This window comes from Prionailurus viverrinus, unplaced genomic scaffold, assembly GCF_022837055.1.
Source record: "Prionailurus viverrinus isolate Anna unplaced genomic scaffold, UM_Priviv_1.0 scaffold_56, whole genome shotgun sequence".
In the NCBI taxonomy this organism is placed as follows: domain Eukaryota; kingdom Metazoa; phylum Chordata; class Mammalia; order Carnivora; family Felidae; genus Prionailurus; species Prionailurus viverrinus.
This window is the reverse complement of record NW_025927618.1, coordinates 456,259-475,409: the sequence shown is the minus strand read 5'-3', so window position 1 is coordinate 475,409 and position 19,151 is coordinate 456,259.

Genomic DNA, 19,151 nt, shown 5'->3' with positions numbered 1-19,151 from the left:
ACACACAAGTCAGTGAAAAGCCATCCCATGTCCAACTTTCGGAGGAATTACTACAGTACAATGTCCATATTACCCAAAGCCATCTAGAGATTCAGTGCAATCTCTATCAAGACTCCGATGCAATATTTATGCAATTAGAAAATCATAACCTAAAATTTATTTGGAACCACAAAAAGACCCCATGTAGCCAACGCAAGACAGAACAAAACAGGAAGCATTCCCCTTCTGGATTTCAAGCGTCATTCTAACACAAAGAAATCAATGATGTCACTGGCATAAGCACACACACAAGACAATGGAACAGAAATTGAGAGCCCAAACTAAACCCATGCGTTACAGTCACCTAGTATTCGACAAGGGAGTCAATAATACACAGTGGAGAAGAGTAGTCTTTTGAATAACTGGTGCTAGGAAAATTGGATATTCCCATGTATAAGAACAAAGTTGAGCACCGTATAATACACCACTCCCTAGAGAGTGAAAGGAAGAAATAGAGAGAGATGTGGTTAGAGAGAAACAGAGACAAAGAGGAAGTACAAGAAGGAAAGTAGAGACCTGGTCCGGGTATGTGGACACGGTTAGATGGGCCAGGGGAGAGAGGATGTAGGAAGTGGCTCTGAGTGCTGGGGCAAAAAGGGCTTGTATCAGGGGATCAGAGTTCTATGGCCCCAAGACTCCAACATCCCTGGGCCCAAGTTCTGCAGAGGCCATTGGAATTGAAAAGATGGGTAGCCCTCATTTCTTCTAGAATTGTGAGGTTCAGCCTCACGTTCTGTCATGGAGAGGGATGTCTTGAGGGAGAGTGTGCCGCTCTTTGGCAGGTAAACTCCATAGCCTGCCCTGTGGGGAGGTGTCCCAGGGCCATCTCCCTCACTGCCCCAGGCTCTGTTGGATTTCCCCCCTCCCCCGCCAGCCTGCCTTCCTCAAGTTCTGAACCCAGGCATCAGGTATTGCGTTGCCCCCAGGTCATGCAGTCTGGACCTGGCAGAGGTGGACTAGTAATATTGGTAAAATATATATATATATCTATATTTGACAATAAGGTACACATCCTCCCTCTGGGACTAGCGGTGTGCATCCAAATCATAGGTTGCTATCCTCCTCTCCACAACCAATCTGAGGAATCCAGAAGGTAGGTGGACCCTTTCAAACACCCTAGTCTTCTCTTACATGAAATTCAAAGACATTTTCTTGACCCAGCTTTCTTTTAGTTCTGAAGAGATGGCAATCAGTAATTGAAGGCATAATAGTCCTATAGGCAATTGACCTATATGACGGATGGACATTATTTCATCCATCCGTATCCCTAAAGCACATTTCAGTGTAAATATTAGCCAAGGATACACACTGTAAATTCACAACTGATGTGTAGCTCCCTGTAAGTTGCATTCTGACGTTGTCACATATGTGTCATCAAAGATATTATTCGTGACTTTTCAGATAAGCTTTCAACACCAAGAAGGTGATGTTAGAGAATCTGGTATGAATGGAAATTCGCAGATTCTCAATGAGGAATGATTTTTCATTTTTAATGTTTCTTTTTTTGAGAGAACCCGAGCTGGGGAGGGGGATAGAGTGGGAGACACCGAATTGAGGCAGGCTCGAGGCTCTGAGCTCTCAGGACAGAGGCTGATGCGGGGCTCAATCTCATGGACTGCCAAATCCTGACTTGACTCAAAGTCGGACGCTTCACCGACTAAGCCACCCAAGCGCCCCAGGAAAGATAGTTTAGTGGCAAAGAAGAAGAAATTAAAGATAGTGTAAAGGATGTCTATTTTTAATTGAAATATTGTTCACACATTCGTTGTGTTAGTTTTAGGCATACATTGTAGTCATTCCATATGCTCTACATTATGTTGTACTCAACCACAAGTGTAGCTATCCTGTGAAAGCATGCAACAATATTGTTACAGGATTGACTCCATTCCATTGGCTGTCCCTTGTATCCCTAGGACTCATTCACTCCATCGCTGGACGCCGGTATCTCTCTCTCTCAAAGGTGTCCATTCTTTATCTAACCTAAGTATTTTGGTGGTAAACAACATTACCTCTTGTTCAGCATGTGTAAATCGGTGGTCTTATTTTTCTGTGAATATTGCTTAAAACATTACCAATGATGTCGTTACGTTAATAAATTCGGTTTCATTCTTCACTCACAAGAAAGAGAAGGAAAAGATTTTGTGTCCAGGCCCTGTCACTAAGACCTTCCCAACGAGGAGAACAGGCTTAGTTGCCCAGAGCACCTTCGGTCTCTCAGCTGAGCAACCAGGGCCTTCCACATTGAAGGAATTCCCATGGTGGCCAGCAGAGAGAGCTCAAGCACCACAGACCCCCGAGGGCCGGGTTCCTCTGCTGGGCAATGATAGCCAGCGGAGGGCGCACCATCTGCTTTTCTGACCCAGGGCACCTCAGAGCAGGAAGGGCTTCGATTGCTCTCAGAGGACACAGGCCTCTGCTGGTGCCTGAGTACAGAGAGCAGAGCTGCATTTCCAGCAGGTTCTGCCACCCGCCCCAGGGGAGACCTTGGGAGCTTAGCAGCAACTTGGCATCTCCTGAGTCGCCAGAGAGAAGCTGCCTTGTTGTAATGAGTGCTGAGGAGGGGGCGCTGGGTGGCTTCCCTGGTCAAGCTGGTCGCTGAGCTGCACAGGCCTTTGCATTTTCTGGGCTGTTCCCGTGTTTCATTCCACCCCTTCCCGGACAGTGTTTGAACAAGACGTATTTTGCTAAAGGACTTGTGGATTGCGGGGTCCCACGACATCACCTCATAGATGCAGTCGATGGTTTGTTCCAGATCCAGGCTTGTTTCCGGGAAGGAACCCTAACAGAAATTCAGAAGCACGGGAGCTGCATTCAATTAGGACGTGGATCCATACAATGCTCGTCTCACGACCTTCTAGAAGAAGGAGCTGGGACCCATGTTCCGAGTTCTGCTGGACCCAGAGACCAAGGTAAGGTCACAAACTGTCCCACACATCATACATGCTTTTTTAAAAATTTCATGGTTATTTTTCCAACCTAGTGAAGTGATTGAACACTACCGAAAACCCGGTAGGTAAGTCTCATTAACCTTATGTTATCGTTTAATTTAAATTCCACTGAGTGAAGACACAGTGTAATAGTAGTTTCAGGTGTCCAATATAGAGCAACACTTCCACACGTCACCCGGTGCTCATCCCAGGTGCACTTCTTAATCCCCATCAGCTGTTTCACCCATTCCCTCACCTCGCTGTGGAACTCCTCAGTTTGTTTCCTAGTTAAAAGTCCGTTTGTCTCCTCCCCCCGCCCCTTTGTTTTGTTTTCTTGCCATGTGTTAGTGAAATCATTGGGTATTTGTCTTTCTCCGACAGGCTTATTTCACCCAGCATAACATTCTCTCTCTCCATCCACCTCGTGGCAAATGGCAAGATTTCACGTTTTTACGGCTAAATCATATTACATTCCATAGACCACATCTCAATTTATTCATCAGTTGATGGGTGCTTGGATAGTTTCTGTCATTTGGCTTTTGTAGAAAACGCTGCTGTAAACATCACGGTGCATGTATCCCTTTGAAGATTTTGTATTCTTTGTGGAAATACCTTGTAGTGAAGTTGCTGGATTGTAAGGTACTTCTATTTCCAGTTTTGTTTTGTATTTGACATCTCCATGTGGTTTTCCAGAGTGGCTGCACCAGTTTGCATTCCTACCCACAGTGCAAGAGGGTTATTCTTTCCCCACATCCTTGGCAACACCTGCTGTGTCATCCTTCATTGATTTTAGCCATTGTGACAGATGTGATGTGTTCTCTCATTGTACTTTCGAATTGTATCTCCCTGAAGATCAGTATTGTTGAGCATTTTTTCATGTGTCTCTTGGCCATGTATATGTCTTCCTTCGGGAAATGTCCACTCGTGTCTTCTGCCCATTTTTAATCAGATTTCTCATCTTTTGGGTGCTGTATAACTGTATATATTTTGGACATTAACCCTGTATCCTATGTCGTTTGCAGATATCATTCTGTTGATGTTTTCGTTTTGTTGATTATTTCCTTGGTGACGGAAGGTTTTAATTTTTATAAAGTCTCATTATTTTTGCTTGCGTTTCCCTGACCTCTAGAGATATATCTACAAAGACGTTTGTACAGGCAATGTCAAGTAAGATACTACCCGTGTTATCCTCTGGGATTTTTATGGTTTCAGGTTTCACATAGAGGTCTTTGTCCATGTTGGATTTATTTTTGTGTATGTTGTAAGACAGTGGTCCGTTGTTTTTGTTTTGTTTTGCAGATTGCAGTCAAGTTTTTCCAAAACCATATATTGAGGAGCCTTTTTTTTAATTTATGTATTTATTTTTGAGAGAGAGAGAGAGAGAGAGCGAGCATGCAGAAGAGGGGCAGGGAGACATGGAGAGAGAGAATCCCACGCATGCTCTGCACTGCCCTGAGATCATGACCTGAGCTGAACCCACCATCACACGCTTTCGTGACTGGGCCACCCATGTGTCCCAAGACTATCTTTTTTTTCCATTGGATGTTCTTTCCTGCTTTGTTGAGAATTAATTGACCATAGAGGTGTGAGTTTATTTCTGGGTGTCCATGCTATTGATCTATGTGTATGAGTTTGTTGTTGTTGTTTTGTTTTGTTGTTGTTTTGTCAGTACTGTTCAGTACGGACATACTGATCATACTGTTCTGATCAGTATAGCTTTGTAATATAACCTAAAGTCTGGAATTGTGATGTCTCCAGCTTTGCTTTTCTTCTACAAGTTTGTGTTGGCTGTTTGGGGACATTTGTCATTCCATACACATGTTGAGACTATTTGTTCTTGTTCTGTGACAAATGTTTTTTTGAGTGTGATATCCCTATCACACTTCATTTCATTATATGTGTAGATTGCTTTGAGGAGTGTAGACATTTTAACAGTATTTTGTGCTTCCCATCCATGAACATGAAACGTATGTCCATTTCTTTGTGTCCTCTTCCATTTATTTCATCAGTGTTTCATAGTCTTTAGAGTACAGGTCTTTCACCTCTTTGGTTAGGTTTATTCCTGGTTTCTTGTGGTATTTGTGAGCCTGTCAATGGGATTGATCCCTTACTTTCTCTCTGTGTTAATTCATGATTTGTGTTAGAAATTCAATACATCTATGTTCCTTGATTTCTGTAGATTGTGACCTGTCGAATTCATATATCGATTCTAGCAATTTTTAAGGGAAACTTTCATGTTTTTTATAGAACCTATCATGTCAGTTCCAAACAGCGAAAGTGCTACTTCTTCCTTGCCGATTTGGATGCCTCTTATTTCTTTTTGTTGTCTAAGTGCTATGGTTAGGGTTTCCCGTACTATGTGGGATAACATTGGTGAGAGGGGTCATTCCTATCTTGTCCCTGACATTGGAAGAAAAATTTTCAATTTTTACCCATTGAGGATGAGATGAGCTGTGGGATTTTCATAGACGACCTTTGTTATGTGCAGGTAGGTTGAGTCTCAATGTACTTTGCTGACGGTTCTTATCATGAATGGATGTGACATTTTATCAAATAGTTTCCCTGCATCTGTTGAAAGCATCGTATTATTCTTATCCTTTCTTCTATTACTGTGGTGCATCATGTTGATTGATATGTGAATGTGGAACCACGCTTGCAGCCCAGGAATATATCCCACTTGATTATGGGAAATGATTCTATCAATGTATTGTTGACTTTAATTTGAAAGTATTTTAATGAGAATTTCGGCATACATAGTCATCAGGCTATTGCTCTGCAGTTTTATTTAAAATTTTTTAAACATCTTTTTAAATGCTTATTTTTTCCTTAGATAGTGTACATAAAAGTGAGGGAGGGGCAGAGAGACAGGGAGAGAGAGAGTCCTGGCCATGCCCCACACTGTCATGGCAGGGCCCAACGTAGGACTCGAACCCACGTACCACAAGATAATGTCCTCATCAAAAATTAAGAGTTGGACAGTAAACCGACCGACCCACACAGGCGCCACTGCAGTTTTCGGTTTTAGTGGAGGCTTCATCTCGTTTTGGTATCAGGGTAATGATGCCTCATACGATGAATTTGTAAGTTTTCCTTCTTTTTTTATTTTTTGTAATAATTCGAGGAGAATACCTATTACCTCTTCCTTGAATGGATGGTAGAATTCATCCATGAAGCCATCTGGCCATGAACTCTTGTGTTGGGGGGAGATTTTTTTAATTACTGATGGGGTATCTTTCTGTTTTCAGCTTTTAGGTATCTTCCTGTTTCAGTTTTGGTAGTGTGTGTGTTTCTAGGGATTTGTCCATTTTTCTCAGAGTGTCCAATTTGTTGCCTATAGTTGTTCATAATATTATCTTCTAATTGTATTTTTGTGGTGTTGACTGTCATTTCTCCTTTCTTATTTGTGATTTCATTTATTTGGGTCCTTTCTGTCTTCTTTGTGAAGAGTATGCCTAGGAGGTTTTCAAGTTGATTACTGCATTCAATGAACCAGCCCCTGGTTTCATTGATTTGGTCTAGTGTCTTTTTGGTTTCTATATTCCTTATTTCTGCCCTAAACTCTATTATTTCCTTCCTTCTGCTGCTCTTTTTCTCATTCCTTCAGGTGTAAGTTAGGATTCTTTGAGAGTTTTCTTGCTCTTTAAGGTAGGCTTGTATTGCTATATACTTCCATCATAGACTGCTTTTGCCGCATTCCAAAGGGTTTTACCAGTGTATTTTCATTTTCATTTGTTTCAGTGTATTTTCTCATTGATTTCCTGTTTGACCCATTCATTTAGAAGCATGTTACTTAACCTCCCTTTATTTGTGGCCTTCCCGCCCCCCCCCGCCCTCTTTTTGTGGTTGACTTCAAGTTTCCTAGCTTTGTGGTTAGAAAAGATGCTTGGTCTGTTCTCTGTCGTTGGGTACCTCTTGAGGCCTGATTTGTGACCGAGAATGTGATCAATTCTGGAGAACGCCCCAGGTATGCTTGAAAAGAATGTGTACTCTGGCATTTTAGTATGGAGTGTTCTGAATATATCTGTTAAACCCTTCTGGTCCAGTGTGTCACTCAAAGCCATTGTTTCCTTGTTGACGTTCTGTTTATAGGTTCTGTCCATTGATGTGAGTGATGTGTTAATGTCCTCTACTATCATCATCATATTATACATGAGTTCCTTTACGGTTGTTGCTAAATGTTTTGTATACTTGGTGATCGCATGTTGGGTGCATCGAAATTTACAATCATTGGATCTTCTTGTGTGGCTGTCCCCTTTAGTATCAGATAGTGTCTGTCTTCATCTCTTGTTATAGCTGTATGTATGTATGTATGTATGTATTTTAATTTAAGTCTTAGTTGACATACAGTGCATTCTCGGGTTTAGGAGTAGAATTCGGTGATTCATCCTTTACATACAACACCCAGTGCTCATCACAACAAGTGCTCTCCTTAATACTCGTCCTCCATCTAGCCCAGCGCTGACCCATCTCCCTCCATCAACTTTCACTTTTTTTTTTCTCTAACATTAAGAGACTCATGTGGTTTGTTACCACACTTCTCTTTTCCTGGCTCCTTCCTAAGTTTTCATGTGTTTTGTTTCTTAACTTCCACATGAGTGAAATCATATATGTGTCTTTCTCTGATTGACCTATTTCACGTAGCATAATACATTCGAGCTCCATCCACATCGTTGCAAATGGCAAGATTTCATTCTTCTTGAAGCTGAGTTGTATTTCATTGTATATACGTATGTATGTATATATGAACATACACATATGTCCATATGCATATACATACGTATACATACACACACCACAACTTCTTTACACCTTCCTCAGTTGATGGATACTTAGGCTTTCTCCATAGTTGGGCTACTGTTGATAATTCTGCTATAAATACTGGGTGCATGCAATGTCACTATTAGGTATTTACCCAAAGGGTACAAAATAGAGTCTCGGCTTTAAAGTTTATTTTGCCTGATATAAGTATGGCTACTGGCTTTCTTTTGACATTATTGGCATGATAAATATTTCTTCATTCCCTCACTTCAAATCTGCAGGAGACTTGGGGCGCCTGGGTGGCTCAGTCGGTTAAGGGGCCGACTTCGGCTCAGGCCATGATCTCGCGGTCCATGAGGTCGAGCCCCGCGTCGGGCTCTGTGTTGACAGCTCAGAGCCTGGAGCCTGTTTCAGATTCTGTGTCTCCCTCTCTCTGACCCTCCCCCATTCATGCTCGGTCTCTCTCTGTCTCAAAAATAAATAAACATTAAAAAAATTTAAAAAAATAACAAATCTGCAGGAGACTTAAGTCCAAATAAGGCTTTGTAGGCAGCATCTAGATAGACATTGTTTTTTGTTGCTTGTTTGTTTGTTTGTTTAGTCCATTCTGACGCCCTATCCAATGTCTTTGGATTGGAGCATTTATTCCATTTATAGTCAGAGTGATTATTGCTAGGTATACATTTAGTCCCATTCTACTAGTTGTTTTGTCATTGTTTCTTGATGTTTTCTCTGATCCTTTCTTGTCTGTAACACTTTTAGTCTTTCCTTTCCACTCAAGAGCCCGATTTAAATATTCTTTTCTTTTGACTGGCGGTACATTTCTTTACTTATTTTTAATATTTCTTCTTTTTAAAATTGAAGCCCAAGTTAGTTACCTTATAGAGGAATACAGTTTCAGCAGTAGAATTTAGTGATCCATCAAGTACAAAATATACCCAATACTCATCCCAAGGTCCACCCCTAATGCCCATCACCCATTTAGCCCATACCCCTATTCAGTAACCCTCCAGGAACCCTGAGGTTCTTCCCTCTATTTAACAGTTTCTTATCATTTGACTCCCTCTCTGTATGTATCTTATTTTTGCTTTCCTTGCACTATGTTCAGTTTTATTAAATTCGACAGATGAGAGAAATCATAGGATGCGTGTCGTTCTCTGACATATTTTGCTAAGCTTAAGAAAGTCCGGTTCCATCCACGTTGATGCAAAGAGCGAGATTTCATTCTTTTTGGTCACCGAGTGATAGTCCATTGTATGCATATACCATATCTTCTTTATCCATTCATCTGTCAGTGGTCATTTGGGCTCTTTGCATAACTTAGCTATTGTTGAGAATGCTGCTATAAATATTGGAGTACACGTGCCACTTCGAGTCAGCGTTAGTGTATCTTTTGAATAAACACGTAGTAGTGCAATTGCTGGGTCCTAGTGTAGTTCTATTTTTTGTTTTTGTGACGAATCTCCATACTATTGTCCAGAATGGCTACACCGCTTTGCATTCGCACCAGCATTGCAAAAGGGTTCCCTTTCCCTGCATCCTTGCCAACATCTGTCATTTCAGGAGATGTTAATTTTAGCCATTCTGATAGGTGTGAGGGGATATCTCATTGTGGGTTTCATTTGTATTTCAGTGATGACCAGTGAGATTGAGCATCTTTTCATGTGTGACCGATCTGGATGCCATCTTTCTTAAAGTGTCTCTTCATGTCTTTTGCCCATTTCTTCACTGGATTATTTGGTTTCTGGGTGTTGAGTGTGATCAGTTTTTTATAGATTTTGGATACTAACCCTTTATCTGATATGTCACTTGCAAATATATTCTCCCATTTCATTCAGTTGCCTTTTAGTTTGGCTGATTTTGTCCCCTTCTGTGAAGAAGATTTTTATCTTCAGGACCCAATAGTTCATTGTGGTTTCTATTGCCCTTGCTTCTGGAGACATGACAAGCGAGAAGTTGCTGTGGCCAGGATCAAGGAGGTACATTGCCTGTTATCTCCTCCAGGATTTTGAATGTTCCTGAATTACATTTAGATAATTCATTCATTATGAGGTGTGTGTGTGTGTGTGTGTCGTTTAAGGACAGTGTCCAGGTTCAACATTCTCAATGTCCAGTATCCCGAGTATCATTTGCTGAAGAGACTCTGATTCCATTCGATATTCTTTCTGTGTTAACAAAGATTCCTCACCATATGTTTGAGGGTATATTTCTGGGTTCCATATTCTGTTCCATTGACGTCTGTCTCCGTTTCTGTGCCTGTACGTACTGTCTTGATGAATGCAGCTTTCTAATACACCATAAATCCAAAATAGTCATGTTTCCACCTTTGTTTTCTTTTTCAACATGACTTTACTTTTTGGTATCTTTTCTGGATCCTTACACATTTTAGGGTTGTTTGTTCTAGCTCTGTGGAGAAAGCTCGTGTTATTTTGATAGGGATTGCATTGAGTGTTTCGACTGCTTTGGTAGTATTGACATCGTAACAATGTTTGTTCTTCTAATACGTGAGCATGGAATGTTTTCCTTTTCTTTGGGTTTTTTTCAATTTTTCTCATAGACGATTTATAGTTTGTTGCTTACATCCCCATTGGGAGAGAGTCTGAGCTAGGGTTAGGGTTCGGTCCAGGACGTTGCCAGGGCCAAAGCAACTCCAGTCTCGTGATCTCCCTAGAGGAATGAAGTAAGGGACCAGGAGACAGTGGGCGTCAATTGTTTGATTAGGTTTCAAGATCGGGTTAGGATTCGGTTGAGGTTTCCGGTTAGGGGTAGGGTTTGGGTTAGGACCCAAGAGGCTCCAGGTACTGAACCCACAGCAGGGCAGTGGTCACCCGAATGGGCTAAGTTGAGGGCACAGGGGAGAGGGCTGGTAAGGTTCAGTCTTTGGCTTCCTGGCCACGCAAATCTATGGGCCACTGGTGGTAGGCCTCAGGAATTCTCTCAGACAACTGCAGCCGGGCCTGCAGAATGACATTGTGAGGTTCCCGGCACCATGCCGAGGGACACTGCGTCACTTCTGGAACCCCAGGCGCGTGGTGTTGCCAGACCTTGGGATTGGGTCCACAAGAGGAGAGAGACTTAGCTACGGTTAGTGTTTGGACCAGGGACGTAGCCAGGATCGAAGTAACTCCAGTCTCGAGATCTCCCTCGAGAGATGAAGTGAGGGCTCAGGTGAAGGTGAGGTTAAAATGAAGGGATAGGGTTCAAGTCCAGCTTAGGATTTGGATGAGGGTCCGGTTAAGGGTAGGATTGGGGTTACGTCCCAGGAGCCCCCAAGTGCTGAAGCCAGAACACACACGTGGTCTCCACGAAGGACTGAGTTCAGGGCACAAGGGAGAGTGCCGGGCAGGGTCAGACTCTGTTCTTCCAAGGCCACACAACTCTATGAGCGCCTGGTCGGGGAAGACTCAGGAATCCTCTCTGGCAGCTGCAACAGGCATGGGAAACGATATGGTGAGCTTCCAGATACCATACCAAGTGACCATGCAACCCTTCATGTCCCAAGGCGTATGGTGTTGTCAGACGTAGGGATTGGGTCCCCACGGAGAGAGAGCCTTACCTAGGATTAGGGTTTGGTCCAGGGACGTCACCAGGGCCGAAGGCACACTGAGCCCGAAATCTCTCTCAAGGCCTGAAATGAGGGCCCATGCAATGGGGCGGCTCAAGTAGAAGGTTAGGATTTGAGGATGGCTGAGATGGTTAGGATTTGAGGATGGCTGAGATTTGAGGATGGCTGAGATTTGAGGATGGCTGAGAGGGTTAGGATTTGAGGATAGCTGTAGAAACCTCCAGAGGGTAGGTTTAGGGTGAAGTTTAAATCCCAGGAGCTCCAGACGACGAACCCACAGAAATACAGTGGTCTCCCTGAAGGGCTAGGTTGAGGACACAAGGGAGGGTGCCCGTCAGGATCCGTCTTGGTCTGCCAAGGCAACACATCCCCTGATCGAGGAGGCCTCCAGAATCCACTCGGGCAGCTGGCGCCGGGATTGGGAAACGACATGGTGAGCTTCCAGGTTCCATGCCGAGTCAGCTTACACCGCATCTGGACCCCAGGCGCATGGTGATTTCAGACGGTAAAATTGGGTCCCGATGGGGTAGAGCCTTAGCTAGGGTTAGGGTTCGGTAAGGGACGTCACCAGGTCAGTGGCGACTCTAGTCTCGTGATCTCCCTCGAGGGCTGAAGTCAGGGCCCATGCCAGAAGGTGGTTCAATTGCATGGGTAGTGTTCGAGGCAGGCTTAGGTTTCGGTGGAGGGTCCAGGATTGGGGTAGGTTAGGGTTAGGGTTAGCTCCCAGGAGCTCCAGGCGCCGAACCCACAGCAGGGTCGTGGTTTCCTTGAAGGGCTGAGTTGAGATCACAAGGGACGGTGCCGGTCAGGATCCCTCTTTGGCTGCCAATGCCACACACGTCGATCGGCCCTGATGGAGGAGCCTCAGGAATCCTCTTGGGCAGCTACAGCTGGGCCTGAGAAATGACATGGTGAGTTTCCAGGTTCCATGCCGACTTAGCCTGACCATTTCGGGACGCCAGGCGCGTGGTGTTGTCAGACGTTGGAATTGGGTCCCCATGGGGAGAAAGCCTTAGCTAGGGTTAGAGTTCGGTCCAGGGACGTTGCCAAGGCCGTAGCGACTCCGGTCTCGTGATCTTCCTCGAGGGCTGAAGTGAGGGCCCATGCCAGAAGGCGGCTCAACTGCAGGGTTAGGGATCGAGACAGGCTTAAGTTTCAGTGGAGGGTCCCGGTTCGTGGTAGGGTTAGGGTTAGGGTTAGCTCCCAGGACCTCCAGGCGCCGAACCCACAGCAGGGTGGTGGTCTAGGCGAAGGGCTGAGTTGAGTGCACAAGTGACGGTGCCGGTCAGGATCCGTCTTTGGCTGCCAAGGCCACACACGTCGATCGGCCCCTGATGGAGGAGCCTCCGGAATCCTCTCGGGAGCTGCAGCCGAGCTTGGGAAAAGCCATGGTGATCTTCCAGGTTCCTTGCCGAGTCAGCCTGCAACGCTTCTGGTCCCAGGTGCGAGATGCTGTCAGACCTTTGAATTGGGTCCCCATGAGGAGAGAGGCTTAGCTAGGGTTAGGGTTCCGTAAAGGGACGTCGCCTGGGCCGAAGCGACTCCTGTCCGGTGATCTCCCTCGAGGGCTGAAGTGAGGTTCCATGCCAGAAGGCGGCTCAAATGCAGGATTAGGGATCGAGGTAGGCTTAGGTTTCGTAGGAGGGTCCCGGATCGGGGTAGGGTTAGGGTTAGGGTTGTGTACCTGGAGGCTCCAGGCACCAAACCCACATCAGGGCAGTGGTCTCCCCAAAGGGCTGAGTTGAGGGCACGAGGGACGGTGCCAGTCAGGATCCCTCTTTGGCTGCCAAGGCCACACACGTCGATAAGCCCCTGGTCGAGGAGGCCTCCGGAATCCTCTCGGGAGCTGCAGCCGGGTCTGGGAAACGACATGGTGAGCTTCCAGGTTCTAGCCGAGTCAGCCTGCACTGCTTCCGAACCCCAGGCGCGTGATGCTGTCAGACCTTGGAATTGGGTCCCCATGAGGAGAGAGCGTTAGCTAGGGTTAGGGTTCGGACCAGGGACGTCGCCAGGGTCGAAGAGAATCCTATCTCGTGATCTCCCTCGAGGGTGGAAGTGAGGGCCCATGCCAGAAGGCGGCTCAAATGCAGGATTAAGGATCCCGGCAGGCTTAGGTTTCGGTGGAGGGTCCTGGTTCGGGGTAGGGTTAGGGTTAGGGTTGGGTACCTGGATGTTCCAGGCGCCGAACCGACATCAGGGCAGTGGTCTCCCCGAAGGGCTGAGTTGAGGGCACAAGGGACGGTGCCGGTCAGGATCCCTCTTTGGCTGCCAAGGCCACACATGTCGATAAGCCCATGGTCGAGGAGGCCTCCGGAACCCTCTCAGAAGCTGCAGCCGGGCCTGGGAAACAACATGGTGATCTTCCAGGTTCCTTCCCGAATCAGTCTACAACGCTTCAGGACACCAGGCGCGTGATGCTGTCAGACCGTGGAATTGGGTCCCAATGAGGAGAGAGCCTTTGCTAGGGTTAGGGTTCGGTCCAGGGACGTCGCCAGGGCCGAAGCGACTCCGGTCTCCTGATCTCCCTCGAGGGCTGAAGTGAGGGCCCATGCCAGAAGGCGGCTAAAATGCAGGATAAGGGAACGTGGCAGATTTGGTTTCAGTGGAGGGTAACGGTTCGGGGAAGGGTTAGGGTTAGGGTTAGGTCCCAAGAGGTTCCAGACGCCGAACTCACAGCAGGGCAGTGTTCTTCCCGAAGAGCTTAGTTGCGGGCACAAAGGACGGTGCCGGTCAGGATCCCTCTTTGGCTGCCAAGGCCACACACGTCGATAAGCCCCTGGTCGGGGAGGCCTCCGGAATCCTCTCGGGAGCTGCAGCCGGGCCTGGGAAACGACATGGTGAGATTCCAAGTTCCATGCCGAGTCAGCCTGCACCGCTTCTGGACTCCAGGCGCGTGATGCTGTCCAACCTTGGAATTGGGTCCTCATGAGGAGAGAGCCATAGCTAGGGTTAGGGTTTGGTCCAGGGATGTCGCCAGGGCCGAAGCGACTCCGGTCTCGTGATCTCCCTCGAGGGCTGAAGTGAGCGCCCATGCCAGGAGGCGGCTCAAATGCAGGATTAGGGATCGAGGCAGGCTTCGGTTTCGGTAGAGGGTCCTGGTTCGGGTAGGGTTAGGGATAGGGTTAGGTCCCATGAGGTTCCAGGCGCTGAAATCACAGCAGGGCAGTGGTCTCCCCGAAGGCCTGAGTTGAGGGCAGAAGGGACGGTGCCGCTCAGGGTCCCTTTTTGGCTGCCAACACCACACACGTCGATAAGCCCCTGGTCGAGGAGGCCTCCGGAATCCTCTCGGGAGCTGCAGCCGGCCTGGGAAACGACATGGTGAGCTTCCATGTTCCTTGCCGAGTCAGCCTGCACCGCTTCTGTTCCCTATGCGCGTGATGCTGTCCGTCCTTGGAATTGGGTCCCCATGAGGAGAGAGCCTTAGCTAGGGTTAGGGTTCGGTCCAGGGACGATGCCTGGGCCGAAGCGACTCCGCTCTCGTGATCTCCCTCGGGGGCTGAAGTGAGGGCCCATGCCAGGAGGCGGCTCAAATGCAGGATAAGGAAACGAGGCAGGCTTACGTTTTGGTGGAGGGTAACGGTTCGGGGTAGGGTTAGGGTTAGGGTTAGGTCCCAGGAGGTTCCAGGCGCTGAACTCGCAGCAGGGCAGTGGTCTCCCCGAAGGGCTGAGTTGAGGGCACAAGGGACGGTGCCGGTCAGGGTCCCTCTTTGGCTGCCAAGACCACACGCGTCGATAAGCCCCTGGTCGAGGAGGCCTCCGGAATCCTCTCGGGAGCTGCAGCCGGGCCTGGGAAACGACATGGTGAGCTTCCAGGTTCCTTGCCGAGTCAGCCTGCACCGCTTCTGTTCCCTATGCGCCTGATGCTGTCCGACCTTGGAATTGAGTCCACATGAGGAGAGAGCCTTAGCTAGGGTTAGGGTTCGGTCCAGGGACGACGCCTGGGCCGAAGGGACTCCGGTCTCGTGATCTCCCTCGAGGGCTGAAGTGAGGGCCCATGCCAGAAGGCGGCTCAAATGCAGGATAAGGGAACGTGGCAGATTTGGTTTCAGTGGAGGGTAACGGTTCGGGGAAGGGTTAGGGTTAGGGTTAGGTCCCAAGAGGTTCCAGACGCCAAACTCACCGCAGGGCAGTGTTCTTCCCGAAGGGCTTAGTTGCGGGCACAAGGGACGGTGCCGGTCAGGATCCCTCTTTGGCTGCCAAGGCCACACACGTCGATAAGCCCCTGGTCGGGGAGGCCTCCGGAATCCACTCGGGAGCTGCAGCCGGGCCTGGGAAACGACATGGTGAGCTTCCAGGTTCCTTGGCAAGTCAGCCTGCACCGCTTCTGGACCCCAGGCTCGTGATGCTGTCCTACCTTGGAATTGGGTCCCCATGCGGAGAGAGACTTATCTAGGGTTAGGGTTCGGTCCAGGGACGTCGCCAGGGCCGAAGCGACTCCGGTCTCGTGATCTCCCTTGAGGCTTGAAGTGAGGGCCCATGCCAGAAGGCGGCTCAAATGCACGAATAGGGATCGAGGCTGGCTTAGGTTTCGGTGGAGGGTCTTGGTTCGGGGTAGGTTTAGGGTTAGGGTTAGGTCCCAGGAGGTTCCAGGCGCTGAACTCACAGCAGGGCAGTGGTCTCCCCGAAGGGTTGAGTTGAAGCACAAGGGACCGTGCCGGTTAGGGTCCCTCTTTGGCTGTCAAGGCCACACACGTCGATAAGCCCCTGGTCGAGGAGGCCTCCGGAACCCTCTCTGGAGCTGCTGCCGGGCCTGGGAAACGACATGTGAGATTCCAAGTTCAATGCCGCGTCAGAATGCACCGCTACTGGAACCCAGGCGCATGATGCTGTCCGACCTTGGAATTCGGTCCCCATGAGGAGAGAGCCTTAGCTAGGGTTAGGGTTCGGTCCAGGGACGTCGCCAGGGCCAAAGCGACTCCGGTCTCGTGATCTCCCTCAAGGGCTGAAGTCAGGGCCCATGCCAGAAGGCGGCTCAAATGCAGGATTAGGTGTCGAGGCATGCTTAGGTTTCGGGGGAGGGTCCGGGTTCGGGGTAGGGTTAGGGTTAGGGTTAGGTCCCAGGAGGTTCCAGGCGCTGAACTCACAGCAAGGCAGTGGTCTCCCCGAAGGGCTGAGTTGAGGGCACAAGGGACGGTGCCGGTCAGGGTCACTCTTTGGCTGCCAAGACCACACACGTCGATAAGCCCCTGGTCGAGGAGGCCTCCGGAATCCACTCGGGAGCTGCAGCCGGGCCTGGCAAACGACATGGTGAGCTTCCAGGTTCCTTGGCAAGTCAGCCTGCCCCGCTTCTGGACCCCAGGCTCGTGATGCTGTCCTACCTTGGAATTGGGTCCCCATGCGGAGAGAGCCTTATCTAGAGTTAGGGTTCGGACCAGGGACGTCGCCAGGGCCAAAGCGACTCCGGTCTGGTGATCTCCCTCGAGGCCTGAAATGAGGGCCCATGCCACACGGCAGCTCAAATGCAGGAATAGGGATCGAGGCTGGCTTCGGTTTCGGTGGAGGGTCCTTTTTCGGGGTAGGGTTAGGGTTAGGGTTAGGTCCCAGGAGGTTCCAGGCGCCGAACCCACAGCCGGGTAGTGGTCTCCCCGAAGGGCTGAGTTGAGGGCACAAGGGACCGTGCCGGTCAGGGACCCTCTTTGGCTGTCAAGGCAACACACGTCGATAAGCCCCTGGTCGAGGAGGCCTCCGGAATCCTCTCGGGAGCTCCAGCCAGGCCTGGGAATCGACATGGTGAGATTCCAAGGTCCATGCCGAGTCAGCCTGCACCGCTTCTGGACCCCAGGCGCGTGATGCTGTCCGACCTTGGAATTGGGTCCTCATGAGGAGGGAGCCATAGCTAGGGTTAGCTTTGGTCCAGGGATGTCGCCAGGGCCGAAGCAACTCCGGTCTCGTGATCTCCCTCGAGGGCTTAGATGAGGGCCCATGTCAGGAGGCGGATCAAATGCAGGATTAGGTGTCGAGGCAGGCTTAGGTTTCGGTGGAGGGTCCTGGTTCGGAGTAGGGTTAGGGTTAGGGTTAGGTCCCAGGAGGTTCCAGGCGCTGAACTCACAGCAGGGCAGTGGTCTCCCCGAAGGGCTGAGTGGAGGGCACAAGGGACGGTGCCGGTCAGGGTCCCTTTTTGGCTGCCAAGTCCACACACGACGAAAAGCCCCTGGTCGAGGAGGCCTCCGGAATCCTCTCGGGAGCTGCAGCCGGGCCTGGGAAACGACATGGTGAGATTCCAAGTTCCTTGGCAAGTCAGCCTGCACCGCTTCTGTTCCCTATGCGCGTGATGCTCTTCGACTTTGGAATTTGGTCCCCATGAGGAGAGTGCCTTAGCTAGGGTTAGGGTTCGGTCCAGGGACGACGCCAGGGCCAAAGCGACTCCGGTCTCGTGATCTCCCTCGAGGGCTGAAGTGAGGGCCCATGCCAGGAGGCTGCTCAAATGCAGGATAAGGGAATGAGGCAGGCTTAGGTTTCAGTGGAGGGTAACGTTTCGGGGAAGGGTTAGGGTTAGGGTTAAGTCCCAAGAGGTTCCAGACGCCGAACTCACAGCAGGGCAGTGTTCTTTCCGAAGGGCTTAGTTGCGGGCACAAAGGACGGTTCCGGTCAGGATACCTCTTTGGCTGCCAAGGCCACACACGTCCATAAGCCCCTGGTCGAGCAGGCCTCCGGAATCCTCTCGGGAGCTGCATCTGGGCCTGGGAAACGACATGGTGAGCTTCCAGGTACCTTGGCAAGTCAGCCTGCACCGCTTCTGGTCCCCAGGCTCGTGATGCTGTCCTACGTTGGAATTGGGTCCCCATGCGGAGAGAGCCTTAACTAGGGTTAGGGTTCGGTCCAGGGACGTCGCCAGGGCCGAAGCGACTCCGGTCTCGTGATCTCCCTCGAGGACTGAAGTGAGGGCCCATTCCAGAAGGCGTCTCAAATGCAGGAATAGGGATCGAGGCTGGCTTAGGTTTCGGTGGAGGGTCCTGGTTTGGGGTAGGGTTAGGGTTAGGGTTAGGTCCCAGGAAGTTCCAGGCGCCTTTCCCAAAGCAGGGCAATGGTCTCCCCGAAGGGCTGAGTTGAGGGCACAAGGGATCGTGCCGGTCAGGGTCCCTCGTTGGCTGTCAAGGCCACACACGTCGATAAGACCCTGGTCGAGGAGGCCTCCGGAATCCTCTCGGGAGCTGCAGCCGGGTCTGGGAAACATCATGGTGAGATTGCAAGGTCCATGCCGATTCAGCCTGCACCGCTTCTGGACCCCAGGTGCGTTATGCTGTCCGACCTTGGAATTGGGTCCCCATGAGGAGAGAGCCTTAGCTAGGGTTAGGGTTCAGTCCAGGGACGTCGCCAGGGCCGTAGCAACTCCGGTCTCGTGATCTCCCTCGAGGGCTGAAGTGAGGGCCCATGCCTGGAGGCGGTTCAAATGCAGGATTAGGTGTCGAGGCAGGCTTAGGTTCCGGTGGATGGTCCTGGATCGTGGTAGGGTTAGGGTTAGGGTTAGGTCCCAGGAGGTTCCAGGCGCTGAACTCACAGCAGGGCAGTGGTCTCCCCAAAGGGCTGAGTTGAGGGCACAAGGGACGGTGCCGGTCAGGGTCCCTCTTTGGCTGCCAAGACCACACACGTCGAAAAGCCCCTGGTCGAGGAGGCCTCCGGAATCCTCTCGGGAGCTGCAGCCAGGCCTGGGAAACGACATGGTGAGCTTCCAGGTTCCTTGCCCAGTCAGCCTGCTCCGCGTATGGACCCCAGGCGCGTGGTGTTGTCAAACGTTGCAATTGGGTCCCCATGGGGGAGAGCCATAGCTTGGCTTAGGGTTCGGTCCAGGGATGTCTCCAGGGAGGTGGCATAGGGGGATGGGTTCAATGGGTGATGGGCTATGGAGGGCACTAGTAGTGAGG